Source organism: Heloderma suspectum, chromosome 5 (genome assembly GCF_057233095.1).
Source record: "Heloderma suspectum isolate Gila_16-S chromosome 5, 16-S_ref, whole genome shotgun sequence".
NCBI lineage: Eukaryota > Metazoa > Chordata > Lepidosauria > Squamata > Helodermatidae > Heloderma > Heloderma suspectum.
In genome coordinates, this window is record NC_139462.1 from 46,235,839 (window position 1) to 46,256,515 (window position 20,677).

The window sequence follows — 20,677 nt, forward strand, 5'->3', positions numbered from 1 at the left end:
CAGGAAAGATCTGAATGTCCCTGATAGCCATGATAGTGCGGTCACTGAACTTGAGCCAGACATCCTAGAGAGTGAAGTCAAGTGGGCCTTAGGAAGCATTACTAACAACAAAGCTAGCGGAGATGACAGTATTCCAGCCGAGCTATTTAAAATCCTAAAAGATGATGCTGTTAAAGTGCTGCACTCAATATGCCAACCAATTTGGAACACTCAACAGTGGCCACAAGACTGGAAAAGGTCAGTTTACATTCCAATTCCAAAGAAGGGCAATGCCAAAGAGTGTTCAAACTACCGTACAATTGCGCTCATTTCACGTGCCAGCAAGGTGATGCTCAAAATCCTACAAGCTAGGCTTCAGCAGCATGTGAACCGAGAACTACCGGAAGTACAAGCTGGGTTCGAAGAGGCAGAGGAACTAGAGATCAAATCGCCAACATTCGCTGGATGATGGAGAAAGCAAGAGAATTCCAGAAAAATGTCTATTTCTGCTTCATTGACTACGCTAAAGCCTTTGATTGTGTGGATCACAACAAATTCTGGCAAATTCTTAAAGAGATGGGAGTACCAGACCACCTTACCTGTCTCCTGAGAAACCTGTACAAGGGTCAAGAAGCAACAGTAAGAACCGGATATGGAACAACCGAGTGGTTCAAAATTGGGAAAGACAAGGCTGCATATTGTCGCCCTGCTTATTTAACTTATATGCAGAGTACATCATGAGAAATGCTGGGTTGGATGAATCAGAGGTGGGAATTAAGATTGCTGGGAGAATTATCAACAACCACAGATACGCAGACAATACCACCCTAATGGCAGAAAGAGAAGAGGATCTAAAGAGCCTCTTGTTGAGGGTGAAAGTGGAGAGTGCAAAAGCTGGTTTGAAACTCAACATTAAAAAAAGAAGATCATAGCATCTGGCCACATCACTTCCTGGCATATAGAAGGGGAAGAAATGGAAGCAGTGACAGATTTTATTTTCTTGGGCTCCAAGATCACTGCAGACGGTGACTGTAGCCATGAAATTAAAAGGCGCTTGCTCCTTGGGAGGAAAGCTATGGCCAACCTAGACAGCATAGTAAGAAGCAGAGACATCACCTTGCCGACAAAGGTCCATATAATCAAAGCTATGGTTTTCCCAGTAGCAACGTATGGCTGTGAGAGCTGGACTATAAGGAAGGCTGAGCACCGAAGAATTGATGCTTTCGAGCTGTGGTGCTGGAGAAGGCTCTTACGAGTCCCCTGGACTACAAGGAGGTCAAATCAGTCCATCCTAAAGGAAATCAACCCTGACTGCTCATTGGAAGGACAGATACTGAAGCTGAAGCTCAAATATTTTGGCCACCAAATGCAAAGAGAAAAGTCACTGGAAAAGTCCCTGATGCTGGGAAGGATTGAAGGCAAAAGGAGAAGGGGACGGCAGAGGATGAGATGGCTAGATAGCATCACCGATGCAATGAATATGAACTTGAGCACGCTCCGGGAGAGAGCGGAGGACAGGAAGGCTTGGCGTGCTATGGTCCATGGGGTCACAAAGAGTTGGACATGACTTAACGACTGAACAACAACAATAGGTGAAAATGGTTGGTTCTCTCTCTTTTCTTGGTCTTTCCTGTAATAGATTATTTCTGAGTAGCAGCCTGGCCCTGTTGATCTGTTGTTGTTTTCTCAGACTAGTCTGAGAAATGCCTGATTGAAATACTTAAGCTGTAAGTCTCTGATGAGTCTGAGCAGATGCAGCTGTATCATAGGACTTGGATGTAGACAATGGATTTTGTGGTGTGTTCTGGGTGGAAGCATGTACGCACGTGTAGTGGTCTGCAGGTTTCCAATGTAGCGTAGTGCTTATATGTATATTATGTAATTGCACTGTGGTATCCAGAAAGTGAACCTATTGTGAGAATGGTTCTAGGCTTGGTTTGATGGTGGGGTGGCAGTTACTGAAGCCTCAGTGGAATTTTGTCAGAGCCTCTTGTCCAGGAATCCAGATAACAAAAGATGCCATCAGTGGATCTTAGGTACAGAAGAGGCTTTGGGGGACAGGAGCTGAGAAAGCGTTGTTCTAAGTTGGCTATGAAGGTATTGGCATACTGTAGGACTATGTGAGTACCCATGGCTGTGCCATTGATCTGAAGATATATGTTCTTTCCAAAGCTGAAGTAATTGTGGGTGAGTAAAAAGTGGCAAAGTTTGATGGCTATATGTCCTGTAGCCCCAGTTAGAATAATATTCCTGGTGGCTTGTAGTCCATCTTTATGATTTCATTTGGTTTTATTCATAGGGAATGTTGGTGCAAAGAGCCTCAATTTCCATAGCAGCTAGGATGGTATATTGTTGTTTTCATTGCATATTTACATGGATTTCATGGATTCACTAAGGAAAAACACTTTCCTATAGGAACCTGTTCTTTTCTTTCTTCTTTCTGTTTAGTCAAGGCTTAAAATAATATATACAATTGTGCAGATACCATGAAATTTGTGAGGAAATCCCTCCTCACAACAGTTGCTTCAGAGGCAAAGGGAGAATGAGTTCTTTCCTTAAGTTCTTTCCACTGGGGAAGGGGAAGGATTCAAACAGAAGGGACTTACCGAGGCACTATGCCATGCTGTCTTTGAGGCCAATTTAGTCCTTCTCCTGTGGTTGCTTCAAAATATGCCAAAATATAAAATATTCCCACCAGTTGCTGGGAAACATGGGTGTGAGGTTGTTGTTGCAGTCATGTCCTGCTTGTGGGTTTCCCGCAGGCAGCTGGTTGGCCACTGTGTGAACAGAATGCTGGACTAGATGCACCTTGGTCTGATCCAGCACGGTTCTTCTTATGCTCTTACGTTCAATGATTTGGGGAGAAATATTTGCAGCTCAGTGTGTGTTGGCTGAGCAAGGTAAGGTGTGCTCACTTCCTTGGTCAGTACAATTAATGCAACCCCCATCTCCCCCCCGCCCCAGGCTAGTGCAGGTGCACTTGGGCTAAGCATCAGCTGGGATAGCTTTATAGGTCTAGAGCAGATGGCGGCTCAAACCCTCACAATCTTTCCCTGGAAGGGTAATGGGGAAGAGACCCCCCCGCTTCTCCTGCACTGTGCAGCATATTCACACACAGCTAACTTGCATACAACATCCAGTTATTAAAAATCTACATAGAAACCAGCTCCTAGTAACTGAGGACTCCATCATGGGTTAAGATAGCAGTTGGGAGTGCTGCCATCGCTCCAGCAACCTTTGGAAGACTTGCATTCATTGGCAAAATAACTGCAATATGAGCTTGTGTTGAAGCCCCTATGACCGGTTTGTCATGAGCAAATTGCAGTGTAGGTCTGAAAGAAAAATGGTTGGCCCCATGCTTAGCAATCATGTCAATGGACCTTGAGCTATAATGTTTACTTTGGAAAACATCTATCAGTTGAAGAAGCAGCTCTACCATTTGGAAGCCTATCTGAGAAAGAGGGATGCGTTGGAGCTTTGTAAAGTGTTGCTATTTTCCTATGAATAGTGTTGTTTTCCTTTGATGTCCCTCCCCCGAGACCAAAGGTTGCTACTTCTTAGAAACTACTAACGGTATCACAACACAGAGCCACATTTTTAAAAGTGTGTGCTGCCTCAGGAAAAGCCAAGTAAACGTCCAGGGGCTTCAAATGAAAAACACATTTTAAGGGGGGAGGGGAGACTGTAAAATAATATTTTTTTAGATAAAAGTGTGCCACAGGGTCAAATGAGGGTGTGAAGTAGTTTTAATTTCCATGCCTTACCTGTAGAGTTCTGGTACAGACTGCTTTTGTTAGTTTAGTAACTAGGGTGGGAGAAGGGGGAAGGAAAAACTGAACACAGAGATTAATTTACAAACTAGCTAAGAAGAATTAGTCACAGGAGACCAACCTCTGGGTGTCTGGCAGCCATCAGCATTCTGTTTCATTGTAACCAAAATATTTCACATGGATCCATAAAATGCTTTTTTTGTGTGTTAGTATTCCTTTTAAGTTTCACAGTTTGTTCTTTCTTTTAAACCTGTGGTGGGTCAGAATTAATTGAAGTAATTTCCTTTTTAATGACCTCAAACACATTGGTTTTTTAGGCCAGACGAGATATCTATCTTGAATGGAAAGAAGACAGGATAATTGTTGTTACATTTTTATTGCTTAAAAAAAAGGTTTTGAAAAGCCAGAAACATACATATTAATTTAAATAAACATGCATTTAAATTGAAACAATTCAATGGTATGTGTTCTGAACGTTGGAAAAAAGAAAAACAAGGAGTATAAGCATTTGGTCTCACATAGTTTGGCAGGGAGAAATTCTGACTTTAGTTGTTACCAGCAATCTGTTATCCATGCTCTGGTAACTAGCATTTTGTTTAGATTTCTGAAATGCATTATACATGGGGCTGCCTTTGAAGACTGCTTGGAAACTACAATTAGTTCAGAATACAGCTGCTAGACAGTGCACTGATGCTGGGCAAATGTTATGTAACCTATCTAGCAAGTTTTGAAACAGCTATGCTGGCCCCTGGTCTATTTCTGAGCACCTGGATACCTTAAGACCACCTCCTTCCACATGAATCCTCAGTGTCCTCAGAGGACCTTCCCTGGGTTCCCTTGTCAGGAAGTGCCTCCACCCAGTTTTCAGGGACCCACCTTCCCCCTGAACTACAGCCCAGCCCATTGAGCGGGGTTCCCCAACCCTCTGCATTGCATTTTCAGGGAGCCACTGTGGACAGGAGATGGTGGGGAAGTCTTTTTCCGCCCGCCAATTCCATGCACCTAAATCTGGATCCATCCCAATGCCTTTTTGGTTGTGGTGCCCCATTTTTGGAACTCCCTTCCCAAGGCACCAAGTTTGTTTTCTTTTTGGCACTAAGCAGAAGACCTGTTTTGTACAATTTTCAGATTTAATTTGTTTTAATACTGGAGTTTTATCCATTTATGGCATAATTGTTTTATTGTTTTATTTTCTTTTATTATTATTTTAATTCTTTGTAAAGTACTTCGAGAGTGTTGTCAGGTGAAAAGCTGAATACTAGATATACTAAGATAGATGATATTTATTTATTTGATTTTTACCCTGCCTTTCTACCAAGAAAAATGGCATTCAAAGCAGATAGATACTAGACAGACAGACAGACAGACAGACAGATCCATCTTAACACTATTCAGACATTCAAAAATGGTCTTACCTTATCTCTTGAACAGGGAGCTGGGCCACATCTGTAGCCCCATCACCCAAGGTTGCGCATGTTATGTAGGCCTCCCCCAGGCATTCACATGTATGTCGCAAACATCTGCAGAAGGGAGGCCAACTTGCATACAGATGTATACGAATAGAAAAAGCACATTATTAGTTATCTTGTTTGTACATAATTGAATCTTTCTGCAAAAGACTTCCATGCAATATGTTTTTTTAAGGCTGCAGTCTTATACATACTTATCTGGGAGTAAGTCCCATTGAACTCACTGGGTCTTACTTCTGAGTAGACATACGTAAAATTGTACTGTAAGTATCGTACATGGAATAGGGCCATAATGTCATATCATATTAGTCTTCCTTTGCAGTTTTCTAAAACGTTGCTCTCTTGGCCTTACTTTCAGCCTGATCCTGTGCACAGAAGTAAGTCCCACTATGTTTAATGGGGTGTCTCCCAAGGATAAGAGTTTAGGATTGCAGTCTTTCTTTAATTTGAAGGTAATTAAAGACTGGAATTAAATCAGTACTGAACAACTTTGAAACTTCTTAATATTTTATTATTGTAATTATAATATAATTATAATAATAAAATATAATATATAATTTTAGAGTAAGATGGCAATATAAACCTGTTGTTTTATATGTGGTTAGTGCAAAGAATTAGGAAGTATTCCCATTTTTGTGGCAAGAAATTGTCTGTTTTAGCATGCATCTTGTTGAATGTTGTTTCTGTTTTGTATCTACAACATTGTGGGGGTTTTGGCATGTACACAAAGGCTCAGTACTTATTTTAAGATACAGTGTTGTTTACGCATGTAGCTGTGATGGAGCTTGCTTCAATGATATTTCTTTTATGATGCTTAGCCCCTTCCCCAAACTTCATCTGCAAGACAAAATGTCTTTTCATGTGTTGGCATACATAATTGTGAAAATGAAGAATCCAAAAAGGAGGAGGACCAAACATTCTTGATTTTCTTTTTAGTGACTTTTAAAGCCAGTCAATCATTTGCCTGGAAGAATAGATGGTTTGTTTTTTGCCTGTTTTTTCTACTATGCTTTCTGCTATGTTTTTTGAACTGCATATTTGACATAAAAATAAGCCCATTCATACTTTTGGTGGGACACATTGTAAAGACCCCATGTTGGGGCAGCCTGCTTAAAAGAGGCCTGCGCAGTTGGATAAAGCATGACTGCAGCACCTGTACGAGAGGACAAGTGACAATTTACTTTTTACTTGGAAGTGCCAACTTTAAAAGATCCCTTCTAATGATGATAAGTATGAAGCATTAGAAAAAAATAGTAGCATCCATAGATTATAAAAAATAGTTGTATCCATAGATTAATCAGATTAATTGCTCTGTTCTAGAGTGCTGTACTATTTCATGGGCAAACCTGTTTGTCTCAGCATCGGGATTTTGTTGTGTAGGGCAGAAGTGAAATAGCTGCACTCTGCAGAACCTGAAAAAGAATAACATGTCCTTCCCTTCCCTCCCTCCATGCCCATTCTCCACCATCAGCCTTCTCAGCCATTTGTAACACAAGAAATAGTTGCAGGATTTGGTGGCAAATTTGTGAATTCACTTTTCTCTGTCAAGCAGTGGCCACACACAGATTTATGAAGTAATGTAGGAGAGTGATGGCAAATGAATGCAACAACAGGGCATTCTACATAGGGCAAGCAGGCCAGTCTCCGTGGGAAAGAATAAATGGACACAAACTGATGTCGGAAATGGCAATATTCAAAAACCAGTGGCAGAACACATCAGCTTTCCAGCACACTCTGCACTGACCTTAAAGTTGCGATTATGGAGCAAAGCAACTTCAAAGGGAGATTAGAGCAAGAGACAGCTGAGTCAGAATTCATCAACAGGTTTAATCTTGGCTTTCTTCACATGGAGCTTTTATCCTCTGATTGAGATTGCTCCCTCATGGAAGTTTGTGGGCTCTTTACATGACGCCGTGGCCCTCCAGGGCGTCTCCTGCACTTAATGCCCTTTGTTCCATTTTTAAATAGATCGCAGATAATGAGCTATCAAATTACCCCATTGTGTTCCGCTCCAGTTCCCTCTGTGAAAACAGGAGAAGCGGCAAAAAGAGGAGCGAGATCAATGAAAGATAATGGAAGACTCAGATACAGAAAGAAGGAGGAGGAAGGGGCTGGGGGAAAGGGAAACACATGAAAAAGGGAGTCGTGATCCTGCATTTAAAACCGAAGCAGAAAGCCCATTTTAAATGCAGGATTTTAGGCTGGTGTAGAGATACCCTCTGTCTAGCCGGAGGCTTGAATCCCAATAAAGGGTTTGTTAACTGGCTTATCCAGTGCCAGGAGGTTTGTATTATATGCAGCAACAGCAGTGTGAATGACCACTGTTAATAATATGACTTTCACAGCCAATACTTTCTTCATTTACTGATCTTACTGTTTGCAATTCTCACCACCACCACCACCACATACTATGTGTATTGTATATCAACCTGAAACTCTCCATAATTCTCCATGCATCTGATGATGTGGGCTACAGTCCATGAAAGTTTATGCCAGGATAAATGTGTTAGTCTTTAAGATACCACAAGACTCCAGGGCTAGATCTACGTTAGTGCTTTTTATTAGTATTGAAGTGCAATGATAACTGTTGGGGCACATTACTTATTCCGTATTCTGCTTTTATAGTGTTATTTCCTGCTTATTATTCCGTATTATCCAAAATACCACAACATATGTCATTGTGTGCACTATGAAATATAAATTTGCAAGAGGGATATAGCATTACCATGATGGGATGATATCGATATGACCAGGTGTAGACGTCGTTGCTTTTGCTGCAATAGACTTACACAGCTGCCCTCTGGAAAATGTAAAAAAAGACAGAAATCCAAATGATGACAATAAATATTTTTTAACAGATCCCTATGTGTTTTGAGCCACAGTTGTTCCTCAGGGGTATAACTTACAAATATATGTATATATTTCTAAATATTAATTAGAGACTCATAAATAATAAACCCCATTAAGATTTGCCAAAAGCTCTGATATACACAACAATATCTAATTTGGAAAGTTGTTACTTAATTGGTACTCTAAGCAAGTATTTATGAAACTTAAAGAAAAATTCAATTCTGTTTCAAAACCTTTATCATGGTTCTTGTAGTCTGGTTCTCACACAATTTATTTCCTGATTAAATATAAGCCTAACTCCATAAATGCATCCCAATCCTATATATGTCTATTCAGAATGACCAAGGTCAGGGTGAATAGGTCTGGGGCCTTAAAATAAAATAGTATCTATTTTTTGTTATGGCTCAAGGGTAATGAAGATCAGACTTTATAAGAGCAAATTCCACAAAAAAAGACATCAAAACCAGAGTTTATAGAGCCTGTCTTGAGATTATGGTTTCTCATAGACTTTAGTCCATATGGAGTCCATGGGTTTTAGAACACTCTAAAACAAACTAAATGAGCTAAAACTCATATTTAAGGAGCAAAGCCCAAAATGAGGCAATAGCTTATATATTAAATATATTGTGATATATCAGAGTTTGAGGCAAAAGTTAATGGTTTTTGTTACTGTATTCTTCTTCTTAATGTGCCATCCCCTATCAGAGGTTAGCTATCATTACAGCTATTTTTGTTTTTGACACTGCTGCTCTGAATAGTTGTATAGAAGTACAGCAGAACCATTCCCTCAGATTCTTTAACCATGATGTTCGTCTTCTTCCTACTGATCTTTTTCCTTCCATTTTCCCTTGTAGAATGAGTTGGAGTGTGGTGTATTTTTTGCCTCGAGTAATATGAACAAGGTATTGTAACTTTCTTCTCTTGGTGGTCTTTACCAATTATGTTTGTTTGCTTACTCTGCAGAGTACGTTCTCATTTGTTACTCGATCAGTCCACGGTATTTTCAGCATGCGTTGGTATATCCGCATTTCAGAGGATTCAATTTTCCTCAGATTGTTCTTCTTAAGTGTCCAAACCTCCACTCTGTAAAATAATATTATTGTATAGTGCCTGTCTATTTGGAAGAAAGAAAAAAGATTTCAAATAGCCAAATATGGAGTGATATGTGAAAGAGGGAGGAAGGTGAATATATACAAAGCTGAAGTTTGTTTATCAGGAAACCAGAGAGAGAGAGAGAGATTCTATATATTCTCTCTCTCTCTCTCTCTCTCTCTCTCTCTCTCTCTCTATAGAACCCATATATACTGATATATATTAGTGTCAGGAATTATTCTGAGCATGTGGAGATAGTTAGCAGCTCAGATTCAGAATGGGAACAGCCAGAACCAGGGGACTCTCCCTCCCTAGTGAGCTCAGATATGGATAGGTATTCTTCTCAGGACCTTGGCACACAGATGGCTCGACCTAAAGCCCCTCCCTTTTCCTCCTCCATGAGAACTCAGGCCTTGGAGGAGGGAAGTGTGGGGTGTGACTTGAAGAATGCTAGAGTCCGGCAAACAGCGAAGTGGGAAAAGTTAGAGGGGGAGCTCAGACGTTCCACCCGGTTGGCTATGCATGATAGCCTACGTAGTAAGGCATCCCTCCCTAAGCTATTCTGGCCAGCAAGTTCTTGTTTCAAACTAACAGCAATGTCTCTAATTCCCACTTGACTCCTCTATTGATATTCGTAATTGTGTGGAGTAGCTGTTTTCCTTTGTAGCCTGAGAATCTCCGAGGAGTTGCATTTGTAAAGAACCTGATCATTAACTAATAAAATAGCGAGCCTGAAGCCTGGTATCTTGGAGTGTGTGATTGCAAAGTGAGAGGACCAAGGGACCTGATAATTAGGTACATTGTAATATATCAGAGTTTGTGGCAAAAAGTAATAGTTTTCATTATTGTATAGTGGCTGTCTATTTGAGGGAGGGGGGAGATTTCATATAGCCAAATATGGAGTGATATGTGAAAGAGGGAGGAGGTAAATATATACAAAGCTTGCCGTTTGTTTATCTGGAATCTATGCCATAATTGTATTAAATTAGGCCAGGCTGGCTGCAGAAGGCTGTAACTAATTTTAAAAGCGACAGCAAGGATCTCAAAAGGGAATGTATAGATGGCCCATTAGTAGCAGCAGTAGTATCATCATCATCATTTGATCATGGCTACAAACCTTAATAAAGAGGATGTGGTGGAGGGTAGGGAAGATGAAAACATCAAGATATTTTTTGAATCTTGACTTTGTACAAAGTTGCATGGTTGCCTCTTTCACAGGCAAGGATTTGTCTTCATACAGAATTATGAAAAGCTTCCAGATAATGCTAAGAATTTGAATATAACCATATCTGGAAACAAAACTGGGTTAATCCCTATGTTCACATATATAGTGTCTTTACGTTGAAGAATTCATCTTGGCATTGGTGTCATCTGCTTATGCGGTTTTAATACAAATACCTGAGTGCATTGTACAAAGTGAAGAGAATATAATGAGACTTTTCTTTTCAACCCTTTCTTTATAAAGATCACGTGTTAGTGCCTACTAAAATTATTATAGTTCCAGATGCTGCTTTGAATGTCAATGTGCCATTTTGTGCAACATGCTGACCTGCAACTCTTAAACCTTAGAAGGTGCTTGTTTCCGATGGGTATCGATCGTCAGGATCTGAGCGATTAAAGTGCTGAACCTTAATTACTGCTCATGTCACTCTTTCCAGTATTATGGGATTGTCCCTTTTTAATTATTATGTTATTTTTTATTTTCATTTAAAATATTTTTAGGCTGCCTTTTAAGGGTAGAGACTTTCTCAAGCTGGCTTCTGAGACAAAATACAATACAACACAATAAACATTAAAGAAGTAATAAAGTGATAATAATGTTTAAAAATCCAGCCCCCCCAAATAATAAAAAACAATATTTATTTCTTTATTATATTTATATCCCACCTTTTTTCCTCTCTAAGGAACCCAAGGCGGCATACATAATCCTCCTTCTCTCCATTTTATCCTCATAACAACAAACTTGTGAGGTAGGTTGGGCTGAGAGGCAGTGACTAGCCCAAAGTCACCCAGTGAGCTTCCATGGCTGAGTGGGGACTAGAACCCGAATCTCCTGACTCCCAGTCCAACACTCTAGCCACTACACAAAAGCCCTACCCAGAGCAGATGTGCAGTATGTGAGGGGAGGGCTGCAGGGGGGAATCTGTTGCACTAATGGTTTCTGTTCCACTGGCAGATAGACATCATTTGTTACAACCCAAACATGGCTCAGTGGTAGAGTATCTGCTTTGTGTGCAAGGGCCCAGGTTCAATCCCTGGCATCTCCAGGTTTGGTTGGAAAAATTCTTGCCTAAAATTCTGGAGAACTTGTTGTGACAAGTCAGTGTTGACAATATTGGGCTAGATGGTCTGACTCAGTATAAGGTAGTTTCCTATGTTCCTAAACCAAGAAGGGCTTAATGTGAATGATATTATTGACCAACTTTCCAGTCCCTTCACCGAGGTCCTTTGTGCCAACTAATGGATTTTATCAGGGTTCAACCCACTATGGATCTTCAGTTCTTGATCTGAAGGATATTAGGTGAGAATTCAATGGCCTGTATGTCACCACCCAACTTTAGTCAAAAGAAGGAATTGCAGGCAATTAGACATACCAGCCAATCCTTAGACCACTAAGCCAGATCAGATGAGGAGATACTCTTGCCAGCAATCATAATAAAAGCATCTGACTCAGACTTGTATAACCTCTGCCTGCGTAGTTCCCACAGGGCTTAGTTGGAATGCAAATTGCAAAGTTTTGAACCGAAGAAAACTTCTTTAGTTAGAACCATAGTTATGCAGAACAATACAGCAATTGCCTACATACAGCTAAATGCATGAGTTAAAGGTAAAAGGTAAAGGTGTCCCCAACCAGTCGTGTCCGACTCTAGGGTGCGGTGCTCATCCCCGTTTCTAAGCCGAAGAGCCAGCGCTGTCCGAAGACGCTTCCGTGGTCATGTGGCCGGCATGACTGAACACCGAAGTGCACGGAACACTGTTACCTTTCCTGCTGAGGCGGTACCTATTTATCTACTTGCAATTTCTTGCTTTCGAACTGCTAGGTTGGCAGAAGCTGGGACTGAAGACGGGAGCTCACTCCGTCACGCAGCACTCAGGTCTTGAACTGCTGACCTGCCGACCTTCCAGTCTGCAGTTCAGTGTCTTAACCACTAAGCCACTGCGGCCTCTAAATGCATGAGTTACTCCTCTGCAACCTGCTCACTTGTCTGAACAACAAGGAGACCTGCTCTTGTTGGTTAAAGAAAACAGCAGGGCAGTTTTGTGCATCAGCCATAGCTGTTATTAGCTGTGCCTTAAGAGGCAAACTACACATTACACAAATCACGTAGCGAGTAGCTGAAACTTGTCATACTTTTTACTCTCATAAAAAGTAATCATGTCAACAGACCTGATTATGAGAGTAAAAAGTAAACATTATAGCTCAAGGTCTGTTGATATGATTAATGAGCACGGAGCCAACCTCTCTTTTTCAGACCTACATTGCAATTTGCTCATGACAAACCGGTCATGGGGGCTCCAACACAAGCACATACTTAAAGTAGCATACTCTACACTGTGTGTTTATCTTGCAGCTTTACTGAGGCTTTGGCTTCCGGATGCTTTGCGGGATCAAGCTCAGCTTCTTTACACATGCTTCCCCTTGCTTTGGGGGGGAATTTCCTTTGTCTACAAGTTTTATTTGTTTCATTAAACAGCCACTAGATGGCACTGTGGTATAGCACAATTGCATCCTTACACGCAGCAATATTGCGCTTCCCAAATTTAATTCCACATTTTCCCCGTTAAGGGAAAAAGTCACAATATTGGTCACAAAGGATGGGAGAGGCCTTGAAGGTTGACGACGACGTGTAAAGGACCCGTAAACTTCCAGAAGTCACCAATAATGAGTGCATGATAAAAGCCTCATGTAGAGAAGCCCTTAGTCAAAGGCAAAATATGGAGCCTATCAGCAGTAGAGAGTGGGATTGACACCTGTGGGAAGTGGGGCAAAACCTTGGCACCTGTTCTCAGTGCTGTTCACAGCCCCCCACAACTTTCACAGCCCCCCCATTGCTGAAATGGCCAGGCAACACATTTTCAGGGGAGAATCAGTGTATGAGAAAAATAATGCTTAACCCTTTCTTGTTGCCCACTACTTCCCCCTCACACACACCTACATTCAGGCTATCCCCCACCCCACCCCCGCACTGTGGGGAACCCATGTTGGAGAATGGATGGAGAAAGTTTTATAACAATCTAAATGTGGTAAAACTTCCACACTTTATCAGTATCTATTAGGTAGGCATGAAGAGGGGCCTGTAGAATTAGGATTTTTTTTATTTAAACTAGGATCAGTTATTTTCTGTTGAAAACAATTGTTTCATAAGAACAGGGGTGGGCAATTTGTGGACCTCCAGAAGTTTTGGCCTACAACTCCCATCTTCCCTCACCATTGGCTGTGCTTGCTAAGGCTGATGGGAGTTATAGGCCAAAACATCTGGAGGGCCATAAGTTGCCCGCCCCTGAATTAGGGTGTTCCTTTAGAGCAGTCTTCCTCAGTCTGTGGGACTCCAGATGTTTTTGACTTTAATTCCCATAATCCCTAGCCAGCATGACCAATGGCTGGAATGCTGGGCGATATAGTCCAAAATATCTGGAGGGAACCAGGTTGGGGAAAGCTGCTTTAGAGATATAGGCTTGCATCTAGAGGTGTCTTGCACAAGCAGCAAGGCACTTCTGCCATTTTCGCTATTTCTGCCTTTCTGCTGCAGTCTGCAGAGATCATTCTCAGGGGTCTCCTGACACAACCCTCAGGTGCTCAGGGCATTGTGCTATGCTTGTAATTCAAGGAGTGCAGGAGGCTGCAGTGGTGGGGGTGGGGAGGTGAGAGAAGGAAAGTCCCACTGTGTGATCAGAGTTCTGCGCTCACACTCCTTTCGATCCAAACCATTATTGTTTTCATGGAGATTTTGACTATAGAATTATCATGTGTTCGGATAAATTGTGTGTCTGTGTCCTTTCATAAACTTCTGTGGTGATCTTTGATCTTTTTCTGATCAACTTTTCTAATGTGACCTCCCATTTATTTATGGCTTTGTGTGAGAAGCTGTGCATGGGTGGAAGCTTGGCTAGCCTCACTACTCTACCTGCAAGTAATTGCAGCATTCCCAAGGGAGGTGGGAGCTGGCTGTCACATGAAGCTAATGAGCCCAAGCCACGAAGAGAAAAATATAAAAATGTACCAAGGACAGAAGAAAGAGGTGGTGGAAGGAGGAGAAGATAAGGAGTCCTATGTGTGAAGCCGTACAACAGACAGGCAAGTTTTGTTTTGAAAGTCTAATTGAGCCTAGGACTCTCTATGAAAAAAAAAATCAGCCTCTATGATGAGCCAGCTCTCTCTTGTTTAAGGCCAGCTGGAAAAATATTTAGCTTTCTCAAAGAACTGAGAGAGACTAAACTATCTCTTTGAGGCAGTATCTTTAACAGCTTATCACACTTTGTTTTTGCTATGTTTGTAATTACTTTTTAAAACTTTCAACAAAAAAGTCTTCATTACCCTCATATCTTTGTCTTTCTTATTAACTAGCAATATTTCCACCTCACATCTTGATCATGGTCATTCCTCATTAGGGCCAAGAAGACTTTTCCAAGATAAGAAAAAGCTTTCGTGAAATACTTGGTAACTCCATTCACTCTGCTGCTTACCAGTGGTGGTCTTTTAATACAAACCTTCTTCTCCATAAACCATGACCAGTGAGACTTAACCCTCCCTCTTTTTCCTTCCTCCAATTTGGAATGGGCAGCCCAGCATAATTCACTACTACATGGCCCATTAAATAAACATATATGCACCCTGGGTCAATAGCTCAGTTGGGACAATTTGCCAAAAGAAGGCTGTGGAAAGGGAATGGTGATTGAACTGGCAATGATTTATAATACTCTGCAGCAAAAATAAATACCTTGATGATACAGCCCAACTTGTCAGTGAACGAATAACAGAGACCCAGTAGTGCCACATTATATACTTTCCAAACCACGAATCCTACTGCATAACACAGGCTCTTTCCCCTATAAATCTCCATAAAATCTGTTACAGATGAGCATTGAGAAACTACAGGAAAATCATTCAGTGTCATAATAGGGTCACAACATTGCAATTAGTCTATGTGTATTCCACCCCCCTCCCCAAAGAAGGTTCTCTCCATCTTTATGTAGCTTAATCCCCTCATACAAACTGTTAGGAGGGCATTTTATTGGTCTACCTGGGATAAACCAGGGATAAAGTATCAAAATGGACTGTAGATGGATGAGTTAAGCTTAAATCACATTTACAATTACAAGGACAGTTTCAGTATCTACTCTGTTGCCAGCATAGGTGTTATTCAGTTCATGGGCTTCAAGGAACCAACTATATTCCCCGCTCCCCTCCCCACTCCCACCCCTCTCTCTCTATAAGACAAGTTGCATGCAATTGGCTTTGTGTCTACTATGCATTTATCATTCTGTCAAAGCCTTCTAAAATACAGACCTAAGAACTGATTTGGAAAATAGTAATTTGAAAGCTGAAGTCACATTTAATCCATCAGAATTAAATTCAGAATCAGTGAAGGCTGGTGGCTCTGATGCCAGTGGGGCTGTTAATCCACGCTGAGTTTCAGTCAGAACTCTGAAGGAGCTATCCAAGGTGCTGAGCCTATTTGGGGGGTTGGGTTCAGCACCTTGGATGGTTCCTTTAGAGTTCTGACTGATTTTGACTGAAGCCCAGAGCAGATTCACAGCCCCACTGACATCAGAGCCACCAGCCTCCACTGTTCAGAAGGTTGAATATTTCCATGATATTGTGAGTCTAGCCCCCTTCAAGCAGTATGCACATGAAGCTATGCTCATGCCATCAAGGGGCAGTGGGACTGTGTTACTGGCCCCACCCCTGAGGTTCCTTGGTTCCCCCACACCCAAAAGCCATGCATTAGGCATGGGCATCTGCAGGGGAAAGCCTATGCACATAGACATCTAAGTATTTAGGCTTTTCACACAACCTGCAACACCTGTCATGCAGGGTTCCTTCCAGCTGCATGGAAAGCAGGCGTGCATACAGGTCTTTGTGCATAGGCTTTCCCCTGCCAATGTCCACACCTAACACATAGATTTGGGGAGCAGGACCAGGGGAAGCCATGATACCGTGGCAGTCTCATGGGCCCTTGCTGCCGCCTGATGCATGAGTATCTCAGGCTGGCCCAAGACATTTTGCTGCCTGAAGTATAGCAGCAAATCACCACCACCACCACCACCACTCAAATCAAGGTGAAGAGTAACCAAAGCCAGGCAAGTTACTTTGGCACCTGAGGCAGAAAACCCCATAAGCACCTCCCTGCATCCCTGGCAATAAAAATACAATAATAACAAATGAGATAACAATTTACTGCCCTTTCATAACACCCAGAATCTGCTCCCTGAGGCCATTACCTCACTCTGCCTATTTATTATTATTAAATTTATTAATCGCCCATCTGGCTGGTCACCCAGCCACTCTGGGCGATGTACAGCATACAGTAATGGTACTAATGGTACCTGCCTAATGGTAGGGCCAGCCCTAGAGTACCTCTTCACTTCAGGATCCTTCATCTTCTTAGTTCAGTAGGTGGGAATCTGTTTATAGGTCTGAATGAACACAATTATTAAGGAGGTTTCTCAGATGGATTGTGAATCATGAGTTGTATCAAATAGTAGTCAAACTTAAGTCCCAGTCATTTCAAGGAGTCTACTCTAAGTAGGACTAAGAATGGATACAATCCATAGACTATTCCTTCCTTCCCTGGTATAAGTGAAGTGCTTTGAATGCTTTAGCGAAAGCGCTATATAAGTGCTAAACATCAGGATGGTTATTCATTATGTTTTAATTGCACACTATATATCTTTAGGGGTAGGAGTGATTAATCAATATCCTGTAATCATTCATATGTATTAGTGCTCCATTTCCCTAATCAATTGTATGAACCTTGGTGATGCTGGAAGATTTATGAAATTCCTGTGGTAATAACACAGTAAACAGATCATAGAACTTATCCTGAGATTGATATTGAGTAAAGGTGTGGGAGAGGGGGAAAATATACAGGCAAAGGGCCACTTCATACTTACATTTCCCCTATGTGGAGGAACTCAATATCTGGGTAGGGAAAAGCATGAGGAGAGAGAGAGAGAGAAAGAGAGAGAGAGTTTAGTTTGCTACTATTACATGGCTCAGCAAATTGCTCCAAATAACAATTTCCCAGACTGTGTCTTCATGGAGAAATACACTGTCATAATGAACTTAATACATGATAATGTACATCAGCTTTTTCCATCCTGGTGCCCTTCAGGTTTGTAGGACTGTAACTCCTATGCTAGCTGGGAATTAGGGACTTGCAGTCCAACACTTCTGGAGGGCACTAGGTTGGGGATTATTTCCCAGGATGGAGATTGATCATAGAATCATAGAATAGTAGGATTGGAAGGGGCCTATAAGACCATTGAGTCCAACCCCCTGCTCAATGCAGGAATCTATATTTATACAATGCAGGATTGTATAGATTTTCCTCCAAAAGCTTTATTTTGTGTGAAGGTGAAGTCTATTAATTTTCCAAATAAATAAATAAATAAATAAATCAGGGTGGGGGGAGTCATGAAGTTGTTCAGAGCTAGGCCCAAAATGGATATTGTGGAGCAGGTAGCTGCTGCAAATCCATGTGTCCTCCCCACATTTCTCTAGCAACATCTATTAAAAGACAGTATGTGATATGATGCCATCATGCTCAGTGCACCCCCTCCACCCTTGCAAGTGGCAGCCGATGAAGTGGAGCAACGCTGGGGAAACGCTAAACCGACATATCCTGTATTTTTTACCAGAAATAACCATGATGGAACATGTGTCTGCCATGATACAGAGTTTTGGCGTCAGGTTCAGAATTTATTCCAACACTTCACATATTGCTGTAGTTCCTGTAAGGATATAAAAACTGGTTTTCATATGGAGACTCTTTTTGGATAAGAGAATGCAGTTTCCAGTTCTGTGTGCGGCGCAATGTCAAGTCCTTAGCAATAACTGTGTTTCAGTCAAATTAATTAATGGGAATAAGAATCACCTTGAATTATTTCTGAGACAATAACATCGCTGCCATTGCATGAAGATTAAAATGACTGACTGCTGCACTATAACATGAAATGTATACCAGGGGATGTTGTTTTAGAGCAGGGGTGGGCCGTCTTTTCCAGGTGAAACCATACAGAGCACCACTGCTAGAATACCCACAGTCAGCCTGATTTCAGTGCATCCAAAGACCACAGACCAGTTGCCTGAGGGCTGCATACAGTGCTTAACCCTTTCCCCATCAGCCACTGTTGCTGTCAAATCACACACTCTTCCTCAAGCCCACGTTTCCTAGACAGTGGTCAATTTTAAGACAGATGTGCAGATAACACAGTCTCTTCAGAGTAATAAGATTTCACACGGAGGGGAAAAGATTTGTGTCAAGATGAGATATTCACACTATGAAGGATGGAAAGGATTTATTTTCTTAGAAATTGTATGAGTCTCAAGATAGAATGTATAATTGATATATATTTTGCCCCTGTTGAGGTTTCTATGATTATCAGTACTTCCCCATTCTGTTGGAGGGGCCCTCCTCTGCATCCCACCAGTACGAGACATACACTATGGTGGGACCTGGGAGAGGGCCTTCTCTGCTGTGGCACCCTGGTTGTGGAATGCCCTCCCCTTGGAGGCTCAACTAGTGCATACATTGGTTTCATTTCGGCGCAAGTAAAAACGTGGCTTTTTACCAAAGCCTTTGAGGGCTAAATGCATTCCCTAAAGTAGCACGCTGTTTTAATTGTTTTATATTTTAATTGGTATTATCTTGTTTAATGGTTTAATATGTTTTTAGGTTTTTAAATTATTTATTGTTTTATACTGTTTAGATTGATTTTATCTGTACGCCGCCCTGAGATCTTAATGATATAGGGCGGGATAAAAATGTTTTAAATAAATAAATAAACAATTCTCTAAGCGCTAAATAATGTACCTGTCAGAACTACTTGCATTCAGTTTTTATTTTGTAGGATGGCTTCTTTAAAGCAGCATAGATTGTCAGAAGTGCCAGCTCCATGGCCTTGGGCCCTTGGGCCAGATGCCCTCAGTGGCTCCCTTCCCCCAGGGAGTCTTCCTTCTCACCATCGTTGCCACCAGCTGCTATTGTTCCTTTTCCTCATCATCGTTACCACTTCCTTGCTTGACAGGCAGAGAGCCAGGGAGCAAGTAGGCCGCGGCATCTCCTGCTCCTCCTTCTCCACCACCATTGTCTGTGCCAAAGGCAGGTGAGCGAGCAGCATATTTTATTAGGGGAGCTGGAAATTTAACTGCAGCCATGGCACTAAGGAGGGGGTGCGTAACCTTTTCTCCACTGGCCATTTTTTCTTTTTGCTATCAACCCACACACCCTTCCCCAAACCACTTTCCTAACCATTAGTGAAAAATACTGGAACCTCTAAGGTTGTTAGAGGTTGTTGTTAGAGGTTGTTAGAGGTTGCAGGTTGTTGAGCGCGCTGTAAGCCAGAGCCGTTAGGAGCAGACACAAAATGTTAACTGATGTGCCACAGAGGGCAACAAAAGCAACACTAGATGTCTTCTAAAGACTGGTTTTACCATATGTTGTAGGTCTCACAAGTACTGAAAAGCAAGCAAGCAAGCAAATCTTGTTTTGCCGAAGATCAGCTTAGTCTTGCACACCGTGACTAAGGAAAAGAATGTTTACTTATGCAGGATTCATGGTTAATATTCTAAGCATGTACAGTTAGATGCATTGAAGTTGCAGGGTGCCTTTGTTTCGAGGCCCATTATTGTCTAAGCCATTTCAATGCAACAGTTCAATCACAAAGTGCTAAAGACAAGTTAGTACTCATAAAAAATGTGAAGATTCTAAGTCAACATTTTACTTTTATTTTTTTTACAGAGGACTGATTGCAATAATTTTAGTGAGTACCATCCACTAAAACCTCTCTTTCACAGGTAGCTGGTATCAAGTTTTATATAAAATGTAAATATGTTACATTTGCAAATATTTTAAATTTAAATAAAATACTTTGCAAATATTTTAAAATTATAAATATGGTAAACAACCTTAAACCTAAGAGATAGTCTGGTGATTACATTTAAATAAATGTAAAGTGGCAGCTGACAATGTTTTCTAGGGAGAGTGCTGCACTTTCTACTGTGGCCACAATCCAGAAGTTCATCTCTGTTGTACCACTAGGGCATTCTCTATTCTTGGCCATGGAAAAGGAAAGTATTATGTATTTGTGCTATGCCTCATATTAAAAAAGGTGTCCCCAACCAGTCGTGTCCGATTCTAGGGTGCGGTGCTCATCCCCATTTCTAAGCCGAAGAGCCAGCGCTGTCCGAAGACGCTTCCGTGGTCATGTGGCCGGCATGACTGAATACCGAAGTGCACGGAACGCTGTTACCTTTCCCGCCGAGGCAGTACCTATTTATCTACTTGCAATTTC